We start from the raw sequence: 14719 nt of genomic DNA, 5'->3' as shown, positions 1-14719 counted from the left end.
ATGTATTAATAAAATTTACCTCTTATCAGTATTATAGGCCTTCGTTTGATATAGGTATATAAGTATAGGTATAGGTATAGGTATAGGTATAGGTATAGGTATAGGTATAGGTATAGGTATAGGTATAGGTATAGGTATAGGTATAGGTATAAGTATAGGTATAAGTATAGGTATAGGTATAGATATAAATATAGTAAATTTAATTGATTGTTTAGTTATGAAATTATCTATTACAGTTTTAAATTCAGTATAATTTATATAGCAAACTCAGTATAATATTATAACTGATATGAGTAGGTATAAGGTGTTAATTATTTTTTTTCCGTTTTTAACCTTACATATAAATTGCTTTTCTCAACATACTCTTTCATTTTTATGTTTTATTTTATCTCTCTTTATTCTTAATTATCCATTTCTTCTTCTTTAACCTAAAGTGAAAATCCAAGATGAAGATTAGAACATATGTGATTCATCTCTTTAGGGAGAGGTATATTGGATTGTTTTGATCCGGTGATATTTAAATTAATTGTTAGAAAGTGTGGAAGAACAGATTCTGAAAGATTACAGAGATATGAAAACATCTCTTTCATTGTTGATGAAATTAATATCTGAAGTGTTGATACAGTTCTTGCAGACTGCAATTTCAAGAGGATTTCCGGTAGTTCAAATTTTTGCAAATATGTGGAGAACTGTGCGCAGTTCGTGGAAGATTTGTGGTAGTTCAAGTTTTTGTAAATATATGGATAGGGGTTCTTAACCGAATTGAGAGATTGATGAAAATGAAGTTGAGAGAAAAGTAGATATGGGAGAAGTTGCAGGAATTAGTTCAGGGGAGAAGCTATAAGAAGCTATAAGAAGCTATAGGAATTGGTTCAGAAAGTTCTCATAAACATTCCTATGGAAATGAAGTATAGTGGAATACTTGCATCACCCCAAACTACAGTCATTAAAAAATGATGAGGAGAGTTGGTGGTAATTAACTTAGTTGCATATTATTAGTATCGAGCAAATGTTTTTTTTTTTTTTTTTTAATAAATCTGAAAAGTTGAAGCATATGAAAACAAGTTATGTACACTAACAAAACAAAAGATTGTGTTTTGTTTCATTTGATGAGATTACTTATATTAAAAAATTTCCATTAAGTTGCATTTTAAGTACATCAAAATGTAGAAAATATACTTAAAATTCAATTTTAAAAGTGTTAATAGAATGACTAATTATACCACTATATAAATTATGGGCTAACATTGAGAAAATTTTATTTTCGGAAAAATCATTACCATATTTTATATTTCGATAATTAAATTTCATTGGTACAAATTCTTAAAAAAAAATAAGAATAAGAATAAAACAAATATATAATATATAATAATATTATTGATTTTAAAACATTTATATGATAAATAAATATTATTTTTACTCATTAAAATATTATTTTATTAATTTAAATATAATTAATAATAAAAACTAAATAAGATAAATATTAAAATAATAATTAAAATAGTTTATATAAATAAAGGGTAAAAAAGTCTTTTATTATTTTTTTATTTTTTTTTATACTACTAACCAAACACAAAATTATAAATTATATACAATTTATACCTCTTTTATATATCCAACCAAACACATATAACCTATATAATTTATACATAGACTATTTACCAAATTCTTAAAATAAATCATTTATGCATTTAGTCCCTTAAAAAATATTTAAATTCATCAAATTTAAGGTCTCTTCATTTTGAAACCAATGTACATATAGTAAAGAATAATTATAAAATGCGAAGTAGCTTATTTTTATTTATCACCTCATCTATTCTCTTTCTCTTTTCTTTATAAATATTTAAAAAATACAAAGATAAAACGAAATAGTCAATGGCACAAGATTTTAAGTCGAAAGTACATTAATGTTTTAAATCAAATTTTACTTCACAGGTAGAAACTATCTTAAAACGGACGATTAAGGTGCATATTGTTGGGTTTTTTGTTTCTTTAGTCTATGAGGAAAAGCCCAGCAAATAGGCCCATTTGGGCCCCACTTTATTCACTTATTTGGGAGCAATATAAAAGGGGAGAAATCTTCTTTTGCAAGAAATAAGAGCAAAAGAAAGAGAGAAAATCAAGAAAGAAAAGAGGGGAAAAACTTCAATTTCAGCAGCCTTAGTATTTTGATGATTGCCGGAGTTTGCACCGTTGGATCGTTCTAATTTTTGGACAGCAGCTTCAAAACTTCTGGGCCAACATTCTGGACGGTGGAGATCGGATTCTGAGGTCTGGAGGTCAGAGTTTCATTGCCGGAACAGTAGCAGTTGTTTTTGGTGATATTCTTCCTTTCTTGTTCTTTGATTGTTTCTATATCCTTGATGTGCATGTTTCCAAGGGTATTATGAATTTTTATGCCTCTATTATTGTCTAGAGAAGACTTTTGTATTGCTCTCTTACTGGTGATAGTGGATTTTAAGCGGCACTAGTTGTCCCGTGGTTTTTACCCATTGAGGGGTTTTCCACGCTAAAATTCTGTGTTGTTTGTGTGTGCTTGCTTGGTGTGTTACTCACTGTTTTAGGGCTGTGTTGATTGCATTTTGCATACCTATTTGTTAGCTTCCTCACAAGTTTAAACGGTTTGGGAAAGTGTTGCCAAACGTAGGATAAATTCCGCATTTGTTGTTTACTGTTGTGGTGCATTTCCATCAAAGTGGTATCAGAGCCTTGGTTGCTTATTTGTGAATTGAACTGTTTGAACGATGGAAACTAATACAAGTAGGATGATTAATTTGAATGGTTCAAATTATCATGTTTGGAAGGCAAAAATGGAAGATCTCCTATATGTGAAAGATTATTACTTACCTGTTTTTGCTACTGATAAACCTGAGAATAAAACAGATGCAGAATGGACTATTTTGCATAGACAGGTTTGTGGATATATTCGGCAATGGGTGGAGGATAATGTGCTGAATCATATTATTGGGGAGACACATGCTCGTACTTTGTGGAACAAGCTTGAACAGTTGTATGCTCGGAAGACTGGGAACAATAAACTGTTCTTGATTAAGCAATTGATCAAGTTACAGTACAAAGATGGCACTCCTGTTACAGATCACTTAAATGCATTTCAGGGCATTGTGAATCAGCTTTCAGGAATGGGTATCAAGTTTGATGATGAGATTCAAGGTCTATGGCTTCTTGGTACATTACCGGATTCTTGGGAGACTTTTAGGGCATCCTTGTCCAACTCTGCACCGGATGGTATTATCACCATGGAATTGGCTAAGGGCAGTGTTATGAATGAAGAGATGAGAAGAAAGTCACAGGGTTCCTCTTCACAATCAGATGTCTTGGTCTTTGAAAAGCGAGGGAGAAGTCAGAGTAGAGGTCCGGGTAACAAAGGAAATCAGCGTGGTACTAGCAGCTTCGGTAAAGGGAAGTATGCTAATATTGAGTGTTACTATTGTGGTAAAAAGGGGCACACAGTAAAGTTCTGCAGACAGGCAAAGAAAGAGAACAAGAAGAAAAACTACAACAACCAAAACAACAATCAAAGGAAAGATGACGATGGTAGTGACAAGGTTGAAGTGAATACTATCACTAATGATTTCTTTGTTTGTTGTGATGATAATTTGGTGAACTTTGCACATGATGAGGCGAGTTGGGTGATTGACAGTGGAGCTTCGTGTCATGTTACATCACGAAGAGATTTTTATTCATCTTACACTCCAGGTGATTTTGGGGATGTCAAGATGGGTAATAGTGGGCTATCAAAGGTTGTTGGTATTGGAGAAGTCTGTTTGAAATTTGATACTGGGATGGAGTTGGTTTTACAAAATGTAAAACATGTCCCGGATATGAGATTAAATTTGATTTCTACAGGTTTACTTGATGATGATGGGTACAACAACTACTTTGGTAATAGTTTGTGGAAACTCACTCGTGGTTCTTTGATCGTGGCAAGAGGTAAAAGGTGCTCAAAGTTGTATATGGTACAACCAAAGATCTCCAAGAGAATTGTTAATGCTGTGGAGAATGCTGACATGACTGAGATATGGCATAAGAGACTTGGTCATGTGAGTGAAAAAGGCATGGCTTTGTTGTCAAAGAAGGAAGTGTTATCAGGTGTAAATGATGTCCAGTTGAAGAGGTGTTCTCATTGTCTTGCAGGTAAACAAAACAGAGTTTCCTTCAAGAGCCATCCTCCCTACAGAAGAGAGAACATACTTGATCTTGTTCATTCTGATGTTTGTGGTCCTATGAAGACAAAAACACTTGGTGGTTGCTCATATTTTGTCACATTCATTGATGATCACTCCCGGAAGGTATGGCTTTATACTTTGAAGTCTAAAGATCAAGTTTTAGATGTGTTTAAGCAGTTTCATGCCTCAGTTGAGAGAGAGAGACTGGAAAAAAGCTCAAGTGTATTCGGACAGACAATGGAGGTGAATACATTGGGCCATTTGATGCTTACTGTAGAGAGCATGGTATTCGGCATCAAAAGACTCCTCCAAAGACACCACAGTTGAATGGCTTAGCAGAGCGGATGAACAGAACATTGGTTGAGAGAGTCAGATGTTTGCTTTCACATTCAAGGTTGCCGCGTTCCTTTTGGGGTGAAGCGTTGAATACGACGGTACATGTTATTAATCTAACCCCTTGTGTTCCTTTGCAGTTTGATGTTCCTAATAGGGTTTGGAGCGGCAAAGATGTTTCTTACAGTCACTTGCGAGTCTTTGGATGCAAGGCATTTGTGCATATTCCCAAAGATGAAAGGTCAAAGCTTGATGTGAAGTCTAAGCTTTGTGCGTTCCTCGGCTATGGCGATGATGTGTTTGGATACAGGCTTTATGATCCAGTTCAGAAGAATCTTGTTCGAAGTCGGGATGTTGTGTTTATTGAAGATCAGATTTTGAAGGATGTTGAGAAGATAGAGACAGTTCCTCGACATAGTGATGATCTTATTGATTTGGGTCCAGTTCCTCTACAACATGTTGACACACAGGTTGGAGATGATGTTCCTATTGATGACCATAGTGCTGATGATGTTGATGCTCAAGAGCAAGATGTAGATGAAGTTGTTCATCCAGAGTTACCAGTTCCAGACATGCCACCATGTGTTCCACTCAGATGGTCTACGAGAGATCGTCATCCTTCTGTACGTTATTCTGCAAATGAGTATGTTCTTCTCACTGATGAGGGGGAGCCTGAGTGTTATGCAGAAGTTATAGAAGATGAGTACAAGAAAGAATGGGTTGAAGCTATTCAAGATGAGATGGATTCCTTGTATAAGAACAATACTTATGAGTTGGTGAAGTTGCCTAAAGGCAAGAGAGCATTGAAGAACAAGTGGGTTTATAAGGTGAAGACTGATGAGTTCACCTCACAACCCAGATATAAAGCTAGATTGGTGGTCAAAGGATTCAGCCAGAAAAAGGGTATTGATTTCGATGAGATTTTCTCTCCAGTTGTGAAGATGGGTTCTATTCGGGTGGTTCTCGGTTTAGCGGTCAGTCTTGATCTTGAGATTGAGCAGATGGATGTCAAGACTGCTTTCCTTCACGGTGAATTGGATAAGGAAATCTACATGGAGCAGCCTGAAGGTTTTCAGGTAGAAGGTAAAGAAGACTATGTGTGTAGACTTCAGAAAAGTCTATATGGGCTGAAGCAGGCACCGAGACAGTGGTATAAGAAGTTTGAGTCTGTTATGGGGGAGCAAGGCTACCGAAAGACTACTTCAGATCATTGCGTTTTCTTTCAGAAGTTTGGTGATGATGATTTCATCATTTTATTGCTTTATGTTGATGACATGCTTATCGTTGGCAAGAATGCAGGAAGAATTGCTAAGTTGAAACAACAGTTGAGCAAGTCTTTTGCAATGAAAGACTTGGGGCCAGTGAAACAGATTCTTGGGGTACGGATCACTCGAGATAGAGCTGCCAAGAAGTTGCATATGTCACAAGAGCGATACATTGAGAAGGTGCTTTGTAGGTTCAACATGGACAAAGCTAAAGTGGTTAGTTCTCCTCTTACTGCCAACTTTAATCTAACAGGTAAAGATTGTCCTACTTCAAAGGAGGACATTAAAGATATGGATAAGGTTCCATATGCCTCAGCGGTTGGTAGCTTGATGTATGTTATGGTATGCACAAGGCCGGATATAGCTCATGCAGTTGGTGTTGTTAGTCGGTTTCTGTCAAATCCTGGCAGGAAGCATTGGGAAGCAGTTAAATGGATTCTCAGATATCTGCGCGGTACTTCCAAACTGGGTATCACATTTGGAAATGAAAAGCCGGTGCTTATGGGATACACAGATTCTGATATGGCTGGAAATAAGGATAACATGAAATCCACTTCTGAATATTTGATGACATTTGCAGGGGGAGCTGTTTCATGGAAATCAAGATTGCAAAAGTGTGTGGCCTTATCGACAACAGAGGCTGAGTATATGGCAGCAACGGAAGCTTGCAAAGAACTATTGTGGTTGAAAAGATTTCTGCAGGAGCTTGACTTCAAGCAACAGCGCTACGTGGTTCTTTGTGATAATCAAAGTGCAATACACCTTGCTAAGAATTCCATGTTTCATAAGCGAACGAAACATATTGATGTGCGGTATCATTGGATTAGAGAATCTCTTGAAGATGGGTTGTTTGAACTTCATAAAGTTCACACTGATGATAATGGTTCCGATATGTTGACAAAGGCATTGGCAAGGGAAAAGTTGAAGGTGTGTTGTTCGATCGCCGGGATGGCGAACCCTTCCTCATAGTCAGGAAAAGGGGGAGATTTGTTGGGTTTTTTGTTTCCTTAGTCTATGAGGAAAAGCCCAGCAAATAGGCCCATTTGGGCCCCATTTTATTCACTTATTTGGGAGCAATATAAAAGGGGAGAAATCTTCTTTTGCAAGAAATAAGAGCAAAAGAAAGAGAGAGAAAATCAAGAAAGAAAAGAGGGGAAAAACTTCAATTTCAGCAGCCTTAGTATTTTGATGATTGCCGGAGTTTGCATCGTTGGATCGTTCTAATTTTTGGACAGCAGCTTCAAAACTTCTGGGCCAACATTCTGGACGGTGGAGATCGGATTCTGAGGTCTGGAGGTCGGAGTTTCATTGCCGGAACAGTAGCAGTTGTTTTTGGTGATATTCTTCCTTTCTTGTTCTTTGATTGTTTCTATATCCTTGATGTGCATGTTTCCAAGGGTATTATGAATTTTTATGCCTCTAGTATTGTCTAGAGAAGACTTTTGTATTGCTCTCTTACTGGTGATAGTGGATTTTAAGCGGCACTAGGTGTCCCGTGGTTTTTACCCATTGAGGGGTTTTCCACGCTAAAATTCTGTGTTGTTTGTGTGTGCTTGCTTGGTGTGTTACTCACTGTTTTAGGGCTGTGTTGATTGCATTTTGCATACCTATTTGTTAGCTTCCTCACAAGTTTAAACGGTTTGGGAAAGTGTTGCCAAACGTAGGATAAATTCCGCATTTGTTGTTTACTGTTGTGGTGCATTTCCATCACATATTTAGACGAACTAAGTAATCAAAGTCATTCCCTAAACGTAATCGAATCACATCTTCATTCTCTTACTTTTATGATAAAAAATTAAATTAAGTCACAACTATTTAAACCTTACTATTCATCAAATATTTTAATCTCTTCAAAACCTTCCATTTGTTATAGTATGTACATCAATGCTCCATGTTTGGTAAACATCATCAAACCTCTCTTAAAACACATGATTTCCAATGATTGGACTTACCCCTTTTAAAAGGTGATTTTTATTTTCCATATATTCATAAAGACTGATACATAATTTCCACTAACAAAATAATTTATGCACCAAATGCTAGATAGTTGGCTATTCAGCTATATAACACACCATTTTTTTATAATTTTTTCTAAAATTAAATATGCTCTTTCATTTTTGTGTTTATCTATCAATTTATGGGTGAATTTACTTTATATACAATGAAATTACCTTTAAATCATCAGGTAAAATTAGGGGTTAATGATAGAGATATGTTAGTATGAGATTAAAAGAGTACAACATTGGAAGAAATGGCTTTCTCTGTTTGTAATTCAATGAGTAAACTTGCTATGGTTGAAAATGTATATAATTTATTAGATTTAGTGTTCATCTCATTTTTAGCAGAAAAAAAAAGTTTCCAGATATAGAGTTATTTTTTATTCATGGTTTAGAGATTATTCTAGTCATCTGAGTATTATTATTTTTGAATTGGATTTATTCAAGAATGACTAGAATAATTTCCTACAGTTATGGCCCAGTTTATGGATCATCTTGAATGAGTTATAATTTCATGGGTATGTTTATTAATTTTTTTGAGTAAATAATTTAGAATGTAATTCAGCTAAAAAAAATCTAAAAATGTGAAGTTGAATTGAATCAAAGTGAAGAGGTGTGGTTTGAATAATACAAATAACTAAAATGTATGAATTGGAGTCCAATATAATTGACGCTTTCTAGAAAATTGAGTTAGAAGTTAAGCTTTGAATAGAAAAATGAAAAATAAGAAAATGTGTTTGGAACAACTGTTATGTTTATACATTTGTATTGAATTTGAAGCTCAAATTTTTAAATAGGCACATATGTATATTTAATATTACGATTTCTTAATTAGAGTGTTGTCAGTAGAAATCGAACATAAGACCCGTGGTGCACAAAGTAAGACACATGGTCACTTGAACTACACACAAAGTAAAACACATGGTCACTCGAACTACTTTAATGGATTGTGACATTTAATCATTTTTTTAATTAAAAAAGTTAGCCTAACTTAACAAAAGTGGGCTACGAAACATCAAATAAAATAGGAGTCGATTCTTACAATTTCAATTTAAGGCGTAATTTAAGGCGTGCACTGTTAGGGTGTCCGACTCATTGGGCTTGGACTAATAATATATATTATTATATTATATATTATATATTATATATTATATATTATATATTATATATTATTATATAGTATTCTATACTATATAATATAATACTATATAATAGACATCAAGAGTTTCCCGTCACAACACACAAGTTTGAGAAAAGACGAAGAGAGCAAGATGAAAGCAGACGTTAGGAAAAAAACTTATTTTTCTTCAACTACTTTCATTTCTCTTTCTAGATAGTTCTTAAATGTTTAGGTAATCTTTCAGATTATAAACCTTATTTTGTAATAACTCTGTATTACCATAATAAACGATATTACAGTGGATGGTTTAAGTGGCCTAAGGGTCCCGTGTTTTTTACTCTTGTTGAAGGATTTTTCACGCTAAAACTCGTGCCTCTTTCATTTTTTGTCTATTTTGTTGAATGAATATTGATAGCTTATAAACAGAGCATTAAAACTAAAAGAAACCCTTTCTGCTTTAGGTTCTTTTTATCAACAAGTGGTATCAAAGCGGGTTGTATTGTTGTTTATAATAATGGAGAGCAATGTGAGTAGAATGATTACTCTTAATGGCTCTAACTTTTATGCATGGAAAATGAAGATGTAAGATCTTCTTTACGTCAAAGATTATTATTTACCTATGTTTGTTGATGAAAACTAGAAAATAAAACTGATGAGCAATGGATCTTGAATCATCGTCAGGTGTGTGGCTACATTAGACAATGGGTGGATGATAATGTTCTCAACCATGTCAATGAAGAGATACACGTGAAGGGTCTATAGAAAAACTCGAAGAGTTATATGCTCGGAAGACTGTTAACAACAAATTGTTTTTGATCAAATAAATGATGGGCTTGAAGTACCATCATGGAAACATCATGTCCGATTACTTGAATACATTTTAGGAGATTATTAATTAACTAGCTGGAATGGGTATCAAACTCGATGATAAAGTGCAAGAGTTATGGATTTTTGATACATTTACCAGACTCATGGGATACGTTCAAAATGTCATTGTCTAACTCAACGACAAATGGTATTTGTACTATAGAGGTGGTGAAGAGTAGCGTCCTCAATGAAGAGATGATAAGAAAATCTCAAGGTTCTTCTTTGTATTTTGATGTCCTACTTACTGAAAGAAGAGGAAGGACTAAGAGTAGAGGCCTGAATGAGAAGAGTAGAAGAAAAAGCAGATCTGGTACCTATTCTAATAATGAGTGTTATCATTGTGACAAAAAGGGGCACATTAAGAAATTTTGTCGAACGTTCCTAAGAGAGAAAAAAAATACAAATGATGAAGAAAGGAAATTTGATGACGGTGAAAAACATGAAAAAGTCAATGTTACCACCGATGATTTCTTTAGTTTGTATGATGATGATGTTAATCTCGCTTGCCAAGAGACTAACTAGGTGTAGGGTGTTCATCAGTTCAATTTTCGGGTTATTCGAGTTTTTGGTTCGAGTACTTCGAATTTTTATTTTTTTAAGCAAATTTGAAAACTGAACTGATTTAAATAAATTCAAATTTGATTTATTCGAATTCGGTGAATTTGAATTCGGTTCAAATTCGATCGTATATTCGATTTAGACAAAATATTGAACATCACCTACCTATAAGATGAAAGAAATTTTATTAAAATAATTAATAAAATAAATAAGTAGAGAATTTACTGAATTATTGGGTTGAATATTAGAGATCTAGTAGGAGATCCGTGATAATTTAATATATAATATATAATAAACTATATAATATATAATAAAAATTAATTCGGTATTCAGTTTGGTTTCCGAGTTGAAACATAAACTCGAAAACCAAAACGAAAACCGTATTTGAATTCGAATCGGTTTAGAATTCGATTCGAAAACTGAAAATATAATTCAAATTCATTTTATTCGAATTTATTGAATTTGAATTTAATCGAATATTCAATTCAAACCAAATATTGAACACCCTTAATTGGGTGATTGATAGCGGCGCTTCAATACAATGCCACATTGTAGAGGGATTTTTCACATCCTACACTTCTAGTGATTGTGGAAGTGTTAGAATTAATAATGATGGCACTACCAAAGTTATTGGTTTTGGAAACGTGTGCCTAAAGCTTGAATATGACAACACGTTGGTTTTAAAGAATGTGAAACACATCCCTGACATCCGTATAAATTTGATCTCCACTAGTAAGCTTGATGATGAAGGCTTTTGCAATACCTTTCGTGACGGGAAATGGAAGCTAACTAAAAGATCATTGATATTGGAAAAGGGAGAAAAGTGCTCCTCATTGTATTTGATACGGGCAACGATTACAGATTCTTCAGTCAATACATTTGATGATGAAGAAAACGTTGAGCTTTTCCACAACAGATTTAGTCATATGAGTGAAAAAAGCTTGATGATATTGACTAAGAAAAGCCTTCTCTCTAGAGTGAAGAATGATTCTTTAAAGAAGTGTACTCATTCGTTTAGCGGGGAAGCTGACTAGAGTTGCCTTAAAAAATGTTCTTCACTTGCGAAAACCAGGTATACTTGATTTAGTATATTATGATGTGTGAAGTCATATGAAAACAAGGACACTTGGTGGTGCCTTATATTTTGTGACTTTTATTAACGAAAAATCAAGAAAGAATTGAGTGTATACTTTAAACTCCAAAGATCAAGTGTTATAAGTTTTCAAACAGTTCCATGCTCTTGTGGAAAGACATACTAGCACAAACTTAAGTGTGTTCGCACAGATAATGGTAGTAAGTATTGTGGTCTTTTTGATGAGTATTGTAGGAAACAAGGAATTCGACATCAAAAAACACCTTCAAAGACACCTCATTTAAATGGTTTAGCTAATAGGATGAACCGAATACTAGTTGAAAGAGTGAGATGTTTGCTTTCGCAATTACATCTTCAGAAATCCTTTTGGAGTGAGACTTTGAATACAGTGGTACATGTTTTGAATCTCATGCCATGCGTTCCTTTAGATTTTGAGGTGCCAGACAAGATATGCCGGGAAAGGAAATTTCTTATGATCATCTACCAGTTTTTAGTTGTAAAGCTTTTGTTCATAATCCAAAAGATGAACGATCTAAGCTTGATGTAAAGACGGGACAATGTGTATTCACCGGTTATGGATTGGATGAGTTTGGTTTCAGATTCTATGATCCAATTCGGAAAAAACTCATTAGAAGTCGAGATGTTATGTTTATCGAAAACCAGAACATTACATATATTGATAAAATATAAGTAGTTGAGAAGAATAACGATGATTCTATCGAGATAGATCCAATTCCTACACATGCAGCGCATTCTAATCATGAGGGAGATGTGTCAAATGATAGTGATGGTATCACTAATGATGAAATTCCACCAAACATTGATCCAACTAAAAATGTTGATGAAGAAGTTCAAGATGAACAAGTTGAACCTTCTTTGAGAAGATCTGTTAGGGAGTGTCGTCCCTCGACGAGGTACCCTTTAGGTGAGTATGTGATGCTCACATATGTAGGGGAGCTAGAAACCTACCAAAAGGAAATTTCTGTTAATGAGAAAAGGTCGTGGTTGAAAACTATGGAAGATGAGATGCAATCACTTCATAAGAACCACACTTATGACTTGGTAAAGTTTCTACAATGCAAGAAGACTCTCAAGAACATATGGATTTACAAGATTAAGATCAAAAATAACAATTCACAACCAAGATACAAGGCTCGGTTGGTTATTCAAGGGTTTGGTCAAAAGAAAGGTATTGACTTTGAAAAGATATTCTCTTTAGTTGTGAAAATGTTCTCGATCCGAGTTGCTCTTGGTATAGCAACATGTTTGAACATAAAGATTGAACAACTTGATGTGAAAACTGCATTTTTTTATGTTTATTTGGAAGATGAAATTTATATGGAGCAGTTAGAGGGATTCAAAGTCAAGGGAAAATAACATCTTGTGTGCAAATTGAAAAAGAGCTTGCATGGTCTCAAATAAACTCCAAGACAATGATACAAGAAGTTTGACTCTTTTATGATGAGTCATGGGTACAATAACACATCGTTAGATCATTACGTGTTTATTAAAATGTACTCGAAAGATGACTTCATTATACTTCTTTTATATGTTGACGACATGTTAATCATCGGCCATGATACTACCAAGATTGATATGCTGAAGAGAGAGTTGAGCAAATCTTTTCCGATGAAAGATTTAGGATCGACGAAGAAGATACTCAACATGCATATTTCTCGTGATAGAAAAATGGGAGACTTTGGTTATCTAAAAAAACTACATCGATAAAATTATTGAAAGATTCAACATGAGTAAGGCCAAGACGGGTTATTCTCCACTTGCATGTCATTTTAAGCTCACTTTTGAGTAATGTCCTAAGAGTGAGGAGGAAGAAGATATGAGCAGAGTTTCTTATTCGTTTGTTGTCGACAGTTTGATGTACGCCGTGATTTGCACTCGGTCTGATATTGCTTATTCTGTTGGAATAGTTAGTCGGTTTCTCTCAAATCCTGGTAAAAAGTACTGTGAAGCTGTGAAGTGGATATTAATATATCTAAGAGGTACTTACAAAGTGTATTTGTGTTTTGACAGTAGTGATCCTATGCTAGTTGGGTATATAGATTCAGATATGACAAGTGATGTTGATTCTAGGAAGTTTATTTCATGATTTTTGATAACTTTTGTAGGGGGTGATATTTCATTGCAATCAAAGCTGTAAAAATGTGTTACATTGTCCACCATTAGAGTTGAGTACATTGCAATCACTGAGGGTTGAAAAAAGCTTTGTGGATGAATAAACTTCTCGAAAAGTTGGGTTGTAACCGAAAGAAATTTGTTGTGTTTAGCGATAGCCAGAACGCTATCCACCTCTCCAAGAACTCGTCATTTATTCCAGATCAAAGCATGTTGATGTGTGATACCACTGGATTCGAGACATGCTTGAAATAAAGCAATTGCACTTGGCAAAAGTGCACACTAGTAAAAATGGATCGGACATGTTAACGAAGACTTTGTCGAGTGAAAAGCTTGAAGCTTGTCGACAAAGAACAGGCCTATTGGAGCCCACTATATGAGCCGGAGGGGGAGTTTGTTGGGATATCCGACCCATTGGGCTTAGATTAATAATATATTATATTATAATGATATATTATATGTTATATTATATTTTAATGATATATTCTATATTATTATATAGTATTCTATATTATTATATAATATTCTATACTATATAATAGACATCAAGAGTTTTTAGTCACAACACACAAGTTTGAGGGAAACAAGACAGAAAGAGCAAGACGAAGACATGCGTTAAAAAAAAACTCATTTTTCTTCAATTATTTTCACTTCTCTTTCTAGATAGTTTTAAAGATTTAGACAATATTTCATATTGTAAATCTTATTTTATAAGAACTCTGTATTATTTGTTATAAACGATATTATAGTGAATGGTTTAAGCAGCTTAATAGTCCCGTTGTTTTTTATTCTTGTTGAAGGGTTTTTCACGCTAAAGCTCGTGTCTCTTTCCTCTTTTTTTTTTGCCTGGTTGAATGAATATTGATAGCTTATAAATATAACACTAAAACTGAAAGGAACTCTTTCCGCACTAGGTTCTTTTTATCAACCTGCAGAACTCTTGCTAATTGATTGAACCTGTAAGTTTACGGTATTTGATCTTATGGATTAACTTGAATTAGTTATACTTTTATATGTATCCTTATTAAATGTTTGAGTAAGTATTTTGAAATGAAATTCATCTCAAAAAAGTTAAGCTAAATTGAATCAAAGTATTAAGAATTATAGTTTCAAAAGTACAAACTCAAAATTTTAAATTACACTATTGTTAGAAAATTGAGATGGAG

Source organism: Impatiens glandulifera, chromosome 6 (genome assembly GCF_907164915.1).
Source record: "Impatiens glandulifera chromosome 6, dImpGla2.1, whole genome shotgun sequence".
NCBI classification, from domain to species: Eukaryota; Viridiplantae; Streptophyta; class Magnoliopsida; order Ericales; family Balsaminaceae; genus Impatiens; species Impatiens glandulifera.
Note: the sequence above shows the minus strand (reverse complement) of the source record.